Source organism: Branchiostoma lanceolatum, chromosome 19, assembly GCF_035083965.1.
Source record: "Branchiostoma lanceolatum isolate klBraLanc5 chromosome 19, klBraLanc5.hap2, whole genome shotgun sequence".
Classification (NCBI taxonomy): Eukaryota; Metazoa; Chordata; class Leptocardii; order Amphioxiformes; family Branchiostomatidae; genus Branchiostoma; species Branchiostoma lanceolatum.
The window spans coordinates 8,232,568-8,244,065 of NC_089740.1; the positions used below are offsets into that span (position 1 = coordinate 8,232,568).

General features: G+C 40.9%; 1 long non-coding RNA gene across 1 annotated transcript; it reads right to left on the reverse strand.

Annotated features, from left to right (window-relative positions):
* Positions 1-245: 245 nt before the first annotated feature.
* LOC136425508 (uncharacterized) lies at positions 246-10,642 on the reverse strand. Its single transcript, XR_010754062.1, has 3 exons — positions 10,529-10,642; positions 1,734-1,837; positions 246-778 (listed from the first exon to the last, which is right to left on the reverse strand). It is a non-coding gene; the product is annotated as an uncharacterized lncRNA (long non-coding RNA).
* Positions 10,643-11,498: the final 856 nt, after the last annotated feature.

The window sequence follows — 11,498 nt, forward strand, 5'->3', positions numbered from 1 at the left end:
AGTAGACATCAGTCAGACACAATCGATAAGACCGCATGGGTTTTTCCACTGACTCTGCATGCCTGTGTTCTACAGATACGAGGGGATATACTCTTTATGTTAACGGCTTGTTTTACTGTAATTGTCTTACGGGTGTCCCTATAATACATAAGCTTACAGTTCAAACCCTCGCTAAGACAGCATAGATATTTTTCGTGATATTTTTCGTAAAATTTACGTGTGTTCTACAAATACGAGGCTGCACACTCAATAACACTTTTAATGTCAGAATTTGTACAAGTGCCCAGTAGGTATAGAGGTACTAGGTAGAATGATCAGAGAGCACTTGGATGCATTGAAACCACCGCTAGGACAGTATAGATCTTTTCGTTAGATAAATTAACATGCTTTTGATTTACAGCTAAAGCATTGAATACAGAAAAACAACGGATATGTCGATCCTAATTACAATTCAGCGATTCGAAGTCACGCGTACATAGCAGCATTGTGTTTCATAGATACGTATCTAGAATATTCTTGTCATCACAGAGCGTAAAAAGATCTTAAAGTGTTCGAAGATGCTGGAGGTCACTCAAAATGCAGATGAAACACCAACATGGCGGCCGGCATTCCGATGACGTCACCTTGATGACGTCACCGATGGGCTTCCCTACTTGCCGGCGTGGTCAAAGGTCAGGAAGCTGGCTCGGCGGCCTTGCTGCCCCACGTATGACTTGGTCCTGTAAATGAACCCGCACAGGGCGGTGCCCACCGTCACCATGGCAACCACCGGCCACACCTAGCAACAGCAATGATAAGGAATGAAGACAATGATACCAGTCCAATTATGAACCGTGACGAGGGGGGGGATATACACTTAGTCACATTTAGGACCGCATCCTTCACACTGCAGCAGCGACACCTAGCTGCAGTGCGAAGTAAGGCCAGGCAGTTTTGCCCTAAGGAAGGTGACGGACGGTCACGTGGTCACGGAAAGGGTGGCTTAGGTAAAAACGCTTGGTTATGTATAAAGAACTTTGCTATCTAATAAACAATGATGAAAATAATAAGATAATAAGATGTATACGGTTCCACGACTTCCGCCATTTCATTATCTTCAGCATTTGATTTGTATAAAGAACAGGTAATCTTGTTACACTGCTTGACTTATCTCCAGATTATTTCAAATCATCTCTTATCATGAACCTTACCCTACACTTCCCCGTTGCTACTACAGCAGGAATGAACCGTCTGATAAAAGCAGCGTACTTTGGCACTGTTTGCTTTTTACCAAACAAATATTCACATTGCCAAGGTGCCGACCATAAAGCTGCTGTTTATCAAGTCAAAGCTATACTACACCTACATGGACAAATGAAATCAACTCTGTCCTTAAAATACAGATATCCTACATTTCTGATGCACCATTCTAGCGATGCGTACCTATCATAATATCAGTGTTAGTAGAAAAGTGGCAAGAAATTATCATTTGGCCGTGATGCACAGATGAATAACTTGTATATTATTACATGTCTAGCATATCTACATCACACAGCTACATTGCGAGAGAGAAAGACACACTGAGAAGCAGGGATAGAGAGAGAGAGAGAGGGGGAGAGGGAGAGAGAGAGGGAGAGAGAGAGAGAGAGAGAGAGAGACGCACAGAGAGAAAGAGTCAAGGGAAGAGAAGAGAGTGTTGTACTTAATATGCAGATTTGCTGAGAGAGTCGCAGGTTGCCGGACTATGCTCCCACCTCTCCCGGTCTCCAGAGTTTGCTCTGTTTGACGTAAGTGTTCAGTTTTCCGTCCCGGACCACCTGCGCGAGCACCCGCCCCGTCAGCCGCATGGTAACGTTAGCTGGGTGGAGAAGAAAGCAGGAGGGTTACTCTGGTGCAAGAGCAAACCCGTAATGGAACACCACCATTCCCTCAGTCCCTAGTTGCAAGCTTTCAGGAATCGCTCAGATAGTTACACCGGTGTACTTTTCATGTGTGACAAAAAACAGTTACTATATGTGTGTACACATACAACTACATGTAGAACACACAATATACCTGTGCTTGTTGAGTTGGAACACGCGGGAAAGTGTATATAGTGCAGTGCAGAAACTCCCGTTTGCTTCCGCCTGTGTACCCTAGAAGCACTCTAGTCTCCACTGCACGACGGTTACGACGCTCTTTTATGAGTTTGGTTTAAGTTTAACTTTATGGACTGAACCACTTTGTGGACAAGGGCAGGGGTGATGTACATTTTTATGTCAAGACGACCAACCATTGCATGACGTAGGTGACAAAGTCTTGGACAATACTTTAAATCCTAGGTCTTTTACATAAAAAGGTATTTTTCTACTATATTTTCAGAGTAATAAATGATTTTATTCTTATATCATTTCTCTACATTTCAGTCGCTAGATATCTTTGTCAACGATTTTTTTTTTCAACCTGATGTGACGTCTCCAAGGGGCGTTATCCACCAAATCATGTAAGTGCGCAACGTTTCATCAATTTTGGGGATGAGCTGAGGTATAGACCCGTCCGTGTTGCTATGGCAACCCATTTGTGTCACCATGGCAACCCATCTTCCTACGATTCCTATCTCAGTTCCTCTTACCAAACGTACTCAAAATCCTCGCGCCTTGCCGTGATGGCTTGGTGGCCACTTCAATCTTGAGGGCACACAGAGCCGCAATTTTCTGTAGTGAGTGGTTATTGGCAAGAGTGGCCCCGTGAGGATAGGGTCTGCATGCATCACTCTGAACTTACGCATGTCGGTAAGAAGTCAGCAAATTGCCCGGCTTACTCTCTTGATCTCTGACGTATGGCGATAATAGGTTAGCAAATTGCCTGAATTACCTCTTGATCTTGCCTTCCCTGATGACGTGTGTGCTAAGCATGTTAGAAAAAATGAAGCTAATAAATGGTTTTCATGTACCTCATTAACCTTGCTTCGTGTCTACATCAATAACTGTTCGATTTAAGTTTTCAAAGTGTCAGGGTTTAACCTGCCTTGTAAAGTTTGTCATTAATGCATATTGAAAGAATGCTCTGAGACTTTGAGACTCCTTGGCGGCTTCTTTAATGGACCCTTCGCAGATGCAAGTCACCCTTAGCCATAACGTAAAGCGTCTTTGATCATTGGTAATCCTTGAAGAGGTGGTGAGGCGTACGTATAGTATTTCCCCAATGGCGCCTACAGGGAATAAGTCAGCGAATTGTCCCCAGGAATTAGCTTTTTGACTCCCACCCCACCCTGTTTGACGTCTATTCTGTAATATTTCCCAGAATCTATTGATTCAATGATAGTGAGCAGGAGCAATGAACTTCAAATATTTTGCATTTTTCACTGCACCTAAGATCTTTGCATCAAGTTATAGACAAGTTACAGCGATACCAGGAGACAGCTTTTTAGCATCTTTGATGAGTTTGTCGCTGTTGCACAAGATGACTTTGATATTGGCTATTCTTATGGATGAGATATAATGATTCTACCAAATACATTGGCTGCACATTTTGTGCGTTCGTCGCGCCTGGAGGTAAATTCAAATGTCTTTGATCTTTGACGAACATCAAATCAAGACAAGTTATCATGTTACCAGGAGACACTTTGGCTTCACAGTTAGTGTTTGCAGACGTAATTAAGCCATCGTTACCTAACCGTTGAAATTTGTTGTATTTGATATTTGGCAAATTCCTTAAAGACAACATAATCCTAGTTGACACCCGAGCTGCACCTTTCATAAGTTTGTTACAGATGGCAGTGACCGTACGAGAGTAATGAGAATTTATTTGATCTTTGGCAAATTCCTTAAAGACTTGATGATCTCGGGAGTCACCTTGGCTGCACATCTTGTCACAGATAGTAGCCACTGCTAGAGAAAATCTGGATGTCTTTGATCTTTGGCAAATTCCTTCAAGACAAGATTATCTTGGGAATCACCTTGGCTGCACGTCTTGTCACAGATAGCAGCCACTGCTACAGGAAATAGAAGTGTCTTGATCATCGGCCAATTCCTTAAAGACATAATGATCTTTGGAGTCACCTTGGCTGCACATTTCGTCACAGACAGCAGCCACTGCCAGAGAAAAATGTGAATGTCTTTGATCGATGAGGCAAAGGCTATTACAGTCCTGTCCGCATGAGATTGCCCACCAAGATTTGATCTGATCATGATGACCTTAACATCGAAATGAATCTTTTCGGCGATGAAGCGTGATCATCACATGATCATCACGTGAACATCACATGATGGAATCCTCCGTGCTTGGACTGGGAGACGAGGTAATGAAGTCGTAGGAGATAGTGGAAGATATGGATCTTCAACATTCATCACTTTATCTACATCTTCTGTCTGACAGATTCATAAAAGAGCCACTCGACCGAAGAACGTGTAACTCGTAAGGATGGGTTACATATCTAAACTAGTGTCCGTAACAGGTGCAGTGCTCTGTGACTTTTACATGAGCATAGCTGTCTTTGACTCTACTTGCTTTATCTGTATTCCATACCTGCTTTGAAACAGTTGGCGCACTTGCGCCAAAAAAGTTTGTTGAAGCTATTCAAATACAAATGTATATGGCCTGCACACTGGTAGATAAATAGTTGAACATGCCATGCAGTTTGTTTATAATTTGATACCTTTTTTCTCATTTTCATGCTAAAAGGCTCGCTTGAAAAACTCCTTCTAAATTTTCAAACCTCAAGAATCTACACGAACATGAAAACCTTTGTTCACTTGTAAGGAGATTTCATACTTCGCTGCAGTCAGTCTAAAAATCAGACACAGGAACACCAGACGTGAACTGTAAGGTAGACTAGCTTTTATAGTCTCCCATTCTATTTCTGCCTGTTTTATGTGTGCGTTCATCAAGTATACAATTTGCAATTAGCCTGAGGACTTCATCAATTCATGAATTTGCAATAAGAACTTAGAGTCAATTACAGAAATGGTTTGGATCCAGATTGCGTATCGTTAAAGCCTAAGGATCAATATGAATATTTGTCGTAAAATGTTACATTTTTTGCAAGGACAACTCAAACTTATATCATGCCTAGTAGTCCCTTGAAGTTCTACCGCGGATAACTTGGTACCCTAATATATTACCGAAACTCACGATCAGCCCAACTCAATTGTAACACTTTATCAAAGACTTTAACCCTTATTGTTTTAGTAATTAGGATGTTCAGTTTTATTCTAGAATTGTAATTTGTACTATATTCAATAGTTGATGGCACACATTGTACTTTGTACGATTGTCGTGCAGTAAAGTTCTTCTTTCTTCTTATATTCCCAGTCGTCTTCTCTAATTGCAGTCGCCTTTTCTGATTGCTTCCCTCCAACTAGTCTATCAATCCGACAAGGAAGCGATCAAAAGGAGCGAACTGCAGCTAGAGTAGGATGGATAGCAGGCTACATATCTGCGTAGTGTGTCAACCATTTTGCTATGAATAAATTGTAATTCGTCTGCACGAAGAACATATGTCAACTAGACGTTTGCTACGTTAATCTTAGAGACCTGCAATACCAGATGTTTGTAGCCACGCCTTACATTACCATATATCTCTGTCGTAGCTGCGTTCTGCTGTGAATAATTTGTACTTTGGTTGCACGGAGAACATTTATCAATGCCAGCCAGACTTTGGTTACCCTTACTGTTAAGGGTAGACATATAAGAAGCTTCAATTCAGTCAGACTTTTGCAGTTAACTCTCTAGATTTCTACACGACTCCACATTTTATCTATGAAGAAATCGAACTTTGTTTGCACGTAGAACACATATTACTTGCAGCCAGGCGTTTGTTACTTTTACTGTAGACCCACTGGAAGCCAGGATATTGGAGTTATCTTTAGTAGATTCCAGATTACACGACTCCACAGACGGCAATATCGTAAAACCATCCATCCATTCCCAGACAGACGCCTACATGTGCATTAGCTCCTGCCAGTATGTATGGTCACACATAGTGAGTTAAGCTTTATCTGCATTTGCATAACCCGTGCCCTATACTCTATCTATATGCATCCATATTTCACGTCCTCTGTACGTTATCTAATATTAGTTCTGCCCATTTTGTTATACAAAATGAAGTTGCAATTTGCTTATCGTGCACTGATATAATACTGTTAATGCAGAAATGTTCGCGGTGGTTTTATGATCGAGGTAAGCTCTCCGCCGCGAACTCAAAACCACCGCGAAATGTTGTGCCCTCCCACCCCTTGTCTACTATTGTCTCAAACGCGAACTTAAAACCACCGCGAACACTCCATTTTCTCCCTACCACGAAATTAAAACCACGCGAACTTAATGCCTTTACAGTATGCGACAGGGAAATTATGAAAGCAAACGTAGCCAAGATGTAAAATGTATAGAGTACCCTGCTCTCTGATAAGGAAACCGTGACTATGTACATAGTTTCTGACAAGTAATACGTAAGTGTTCATACATATATAGTGAGCTTGTGTTAATCTTGTGTTAATCTTGAGTGCCCTGTTCTCTGTGCTCTATCTACATTCATCTGTAGATCCGGCCAACCCACTTGTAATGTAAGTAATTGCGATTTTTATCGTGTGTTTTGATAAAGAGCGACACTCTCTACGGTCGTGTTACCCGAGTGGTCTCTTCTGTATTGGTTCTGTAAATCTACTGTACTGTATGTAATTACCTTCGCGACGAATGGTTTCGTCGAGAAGGTTATTCGACGGTGCTTGTCTGTGTGTCTGTTAGTGAACAGAATAAGTCGAAAACGCCTGGATGGTTTGTTGTCGTAGTTGGTGTGTCGGTGTGTATGTGGGACATCTCAAGATGATTAGATTTTGGGCGAAGTGTTTTGCATAATTAACGAGAAAAGTGTAAAAATGTGTTCAATTGTATGCTTTACTATGCGTTCTGGTTGCGACGTGTGGGCTGTATTGTTTCAGCTGCAGGGGATATTGATACGGGTACATGGGGGGCAAAGTTGGTCATGAGGGGTCATGAGGGGTCATGAGGCAGGCAGGAAACGTCAGTCACATGTACTGCCAGGGACAAATTGGCTATCAGCCAGCTGTAGGGCAGATACAAGAGATAGGCTTGCCCATATAGGCAGTAATGCTTTAAAGCACTAAAACAAGGGCTCAGAAAAGGATTCACCTTAATTGCAAGCCCCAAAAATTCTTATGCACCAGAAAGCCACATCTGTCTACTTTAGAATCATGTAAAGAAAATAGACAGTTGACCAGCTCGTTCTCTCGTAACAGCTGACAGACGAAAACAATCGTCAACTTTGACCTACTCCCAGCCTGGAAGAGTCCACTCGGAGCATGTGAAACCAAACCACAAAGATATCTCCTTACACCAATTAAAAGACTGAAACATACAAATTTTGACCAAAGTTGGATATACACGGCCTTATATGAGTAAGAACAGTCATTAATGCAGTGCCACAGCATGGGAATACCGAGCATGTCTGTGTGTCTGTTAGTGAACACGATAAGTCGAGAATTCTTGGAAGGATTGTCTTGGTATTTGGTATGTTGGTAGGTCTCGATGAAACCTGAAAATGATTAGATTTTGGGCCCCCTATCGGCTTGTTACGGTACTGCAGCGGAACTTCCTGTTATGATATCTCGTGTTGTGGACAAGCTATGGAACTGATTTTTGAGTGGTAGATAGCTCGTTGGGCAGAGAGTAAGTGGTATAGGTTTGGGCCCCCTAGCAACTTTTTTGGAACTGCAGGGGTAGGTTTTGCTTCAGACTTTGAAAGGGAATAACTCAAGAAGGGCTTGATGGAAGGTCATGATTTTTTGCATGTACATAGCTTGAGCGATGATGTACATGATTGGATACTTATTATGCAAATCAGTAACTAATTTGCATAATTAATGAGGAAAGTTTATACATTCATCAATTTCCATGATAGGACTCGCAAACATGTGACATATGTAACTGAGGAAGAGAGAAATATTAATAGATATCAGCTATGCAAATGAGAACCTCATTTACATAATTAATGAGAAAATAATATAACTCGAGATGGGCTTGATGGATGGTCATGATTTTTGGTATGTAGATAGCTTATGTGATGCTTTGTATGATTGGATGATAATTATGCAAATCAGATTATAATTAATGAGGCAATTTTAAAAACCTGCTGTGTTCCATGATATGACTATTCAAATATGTGACATTTGTAACTGAGGAAGAGAGGAATGTCAATAGATAGAAATTATGCAAATGTAGGCCTAATTTGCATAATTCATGAGAAACTACTATCATTCCATACTAGTAAATAACGGCAATTTCATACTTGTTGCATTTAGAAGTTGTGTGAATGTGAACACCATTGAATCAAATTATGCTAATAAGGAGCTTATTTGCATTATTGATGAAAAATGTTAGCATAACCTTCTTTGTTAAGCTCATAATCATAACAAGGAGGTTTGGACAACTTATGTTATTTGGGTGAGGAGGATCAACTGGTATGATTTTTGATTGATGAAAAACACTCCTAATACGTCAGTCATAAAGGTCAAAATCATTTCGCGAAGGTATGAGGTCGTAGAACTCTTGTTTCCTTATCTTGTGCTGATAAAGTCTGCGTACCGCAAGCAAACAATGAAGAAGTAGAAGTACTTACGATGCACGATGGATAGAATCGACGAGGAAAGACAAACGTCCTGGTGTCTCACAAATAGAGAAAGATTAAAACGACCTCAAGAACTACAAGGTTCTTTAAGACAATAGTTAAGGCCGTGTTGTGTGGTAAACTGTACTAAAACAGCAGGGGACCTGTACTTGGTCTGTGCACGTAGGTTGGTATCATTTACCTTTACAACCTTGAGTAGCGTCCCTCCAATGTTTACATATTACGTCTACGTGCGCACCTGACGGATAGAATTTACCAGAACGCGTCTCATACCTTCTTGACCCTGTGAAACGACCTTCAAATGTTTACATTGTAACATTACGGTTTGGCAAGGATGAATTGAGGACGAACGATTGTTTACATCTTCACAATGCGAGTTACACGCTCTCTTGACACTCACAACAATGTGAATAGAGTGAAACATAATAAAGGAACATAAACTTATCCGTTTTACAGTTCGTCAAAGGCACCAAACGCACTTAGCTTAATGACTACCTTAGAATGTCAATATTGTGACACAGATTTATGAATACAGTAAAATAAATGAATGAAAGACCTTCGCTCTATTCTACTGTCCCGGTGGGCCGTACATGTTGTTGTAAACTAAGATACTGTATAATGTGTCAGAAACAACAATACAAGCTTAAGATCTGTGTTTGCAAACAGTTTTACCTACCGCTTTAGCTTGGAAAATATGTCTGTAGCTACTGTTTTGATCGCCATGCATTCAAGTACTACCGGTTATTTTATCTTTTGTGTATCTCAAAGTGCTAGAAAGGTCTAGAGTATAGTATTATAGTCGCTTTTATTCGATATAGCAGTGAAAAATAACTTTTATCGTTGTGTTTGATTAATTGTTCGCCGCGGATAGCACTTAAAGCTTTCAAAGCAATTGGCCCATATAGGAACAGGAAAAAGGACTCAAACACGGCCATATGATACAGCTAGAGAGAAAGTATACGGAGAATGAAAAAGTTACAACTAGAAGCACGGCTGTAGGTAAAAGCTTGCCAACCATATGTGTAACGTTACAAGATCAGTATAGTGCTTACAAAAACTGCTGTACAGCAGACTGATCGACATTTGTTTGATCATTTTGCTGTTTTCACACTGCAGGAGTTTTTCTTAACACAAAAGAGTGCGTTTGGCGTCAAACGTCTGTTGTATTTGTGAGAACCATCTGGTCCTAACACAGCTGCTGTGAGCACACAACATCAGCCGTTATTGTAGACTTCAAGTACTTTGTAAATCGCACTTGTGATGTATTGTGAACGTGGCTGAGTGGAGGAGCACTTGCGGGAACTTGAGAAATCTGGTGGCGACATCGATGACAGCACATAAATACACTCACAACAAACATACACTCCGACACCATAAACATGCTATGAACCCGCAACATGACATGCACGTCTGAAATGTACTGTAAACATAGCATCCATGTATCATCCATTCACTCAACACAGTAACACAAAAGAAAGATTACCATACATATAGATACACGTAGTATGTCGTCTGTGAATAGTTTTATAAGATTAATTATATAAATGGGAAGCAGAACCAGTCACCATTGCCACAAGGAAGTGACAGAACTACCGAAATGTTGGAAGCTCAATCATTTTGGTTGTGCAATAAAGACCTTACATGCAGTTTATGATCAGTCCTATTTCATCACTTATGCACATTAAAACACATGAACAACTCTCATTGGAAAATGTGCAGATGTTGGCAGATTAGCACACTAAATCAGAATGTGTTTCTCAGACTCAGCACGTTTTTGACGGATTAGCGCAGAGCCTTGGTGGGCGTCACTACACCGTAATGGTAGGAATATCGTGAAATGATCCTTTCCCAAATTCACACACATGGATTTAAAACGTATCAAATATTATAACCCTCTGTTTGATCAATTGTTAATAGAATACTTACTGTCTGTAGAAACTGTACGTTGCTTGATTTTGAACCCGGCTACACACTTGTTATGTGTCCTAACAGGAAAGTTCCTATATGGCACCCACCTGTCGCTTGTGCCCAGTAAGTGGCAACCGGCCAGTGTAACAAGCGGTTGTCATGGTAACGTTCATTTACTGATGACGTTCTCAAATTTAGCGGACGCTGATGTTGCATTTTATATGTTTACTTTCGTTTGCAACTTAAACAGAAAAGTGGCAAAGTGTATATTTGATTTTCTGGGTGGTATATATATTTTTCATAAGAGTCCTCAGATGCAACCGTCGTCTTTTAGTTAATAATTCCCTACCTGTGATGTCCAAGACGTCGCCGTATTTTGTCCTTAAGTCTGTGTGTTGCTGTCAAAAGTCTTATCGCGACTTATGCAACTAATTACGTAAAAATGTTACCTGGAAGGTAAACTTTAAGGTGAACGTTAAGGTAACGTTGTCATGTATCGAGCGGCGGCATTCATGCGTAACCCGAGTTCGTACCGGTTCAGATGACCTTTGTTAAGGCCTTTGTTGACTCTAACATTGGATACTTACCCTGTTATGGAGACGGTAAGATTTGTGCGCGTGGCTTACGTGCCAGGAATCACGTACAGTGTAGACCACAGACGCGCATGCTCGCTGTGTGAGTGTGTTGTAAATAATGTAGCCCCCATAGCAGGCTTTGTCGGCAGCTTTTTTACTTGGACTGTTATTTTAATTTTTTTGCTGATCATAAATCCGTTGTTAGATTGCTACTACCTTGTTCCGATAGTTTGGCTAGCATTGAGGGCCATAACAAACAAAACGCTAGTATACAATTAGAAAATAGCTCAAAATACACAAGACGTGGCCGCACTCCAGCTTTATTTGGAGTCACGATATCGTATGCCTGTCTACCGTTTGTTTAGTGAGTCGTATGCGTCATTTTAGTCACTCAGTTTGACTGTCGCCGTTCA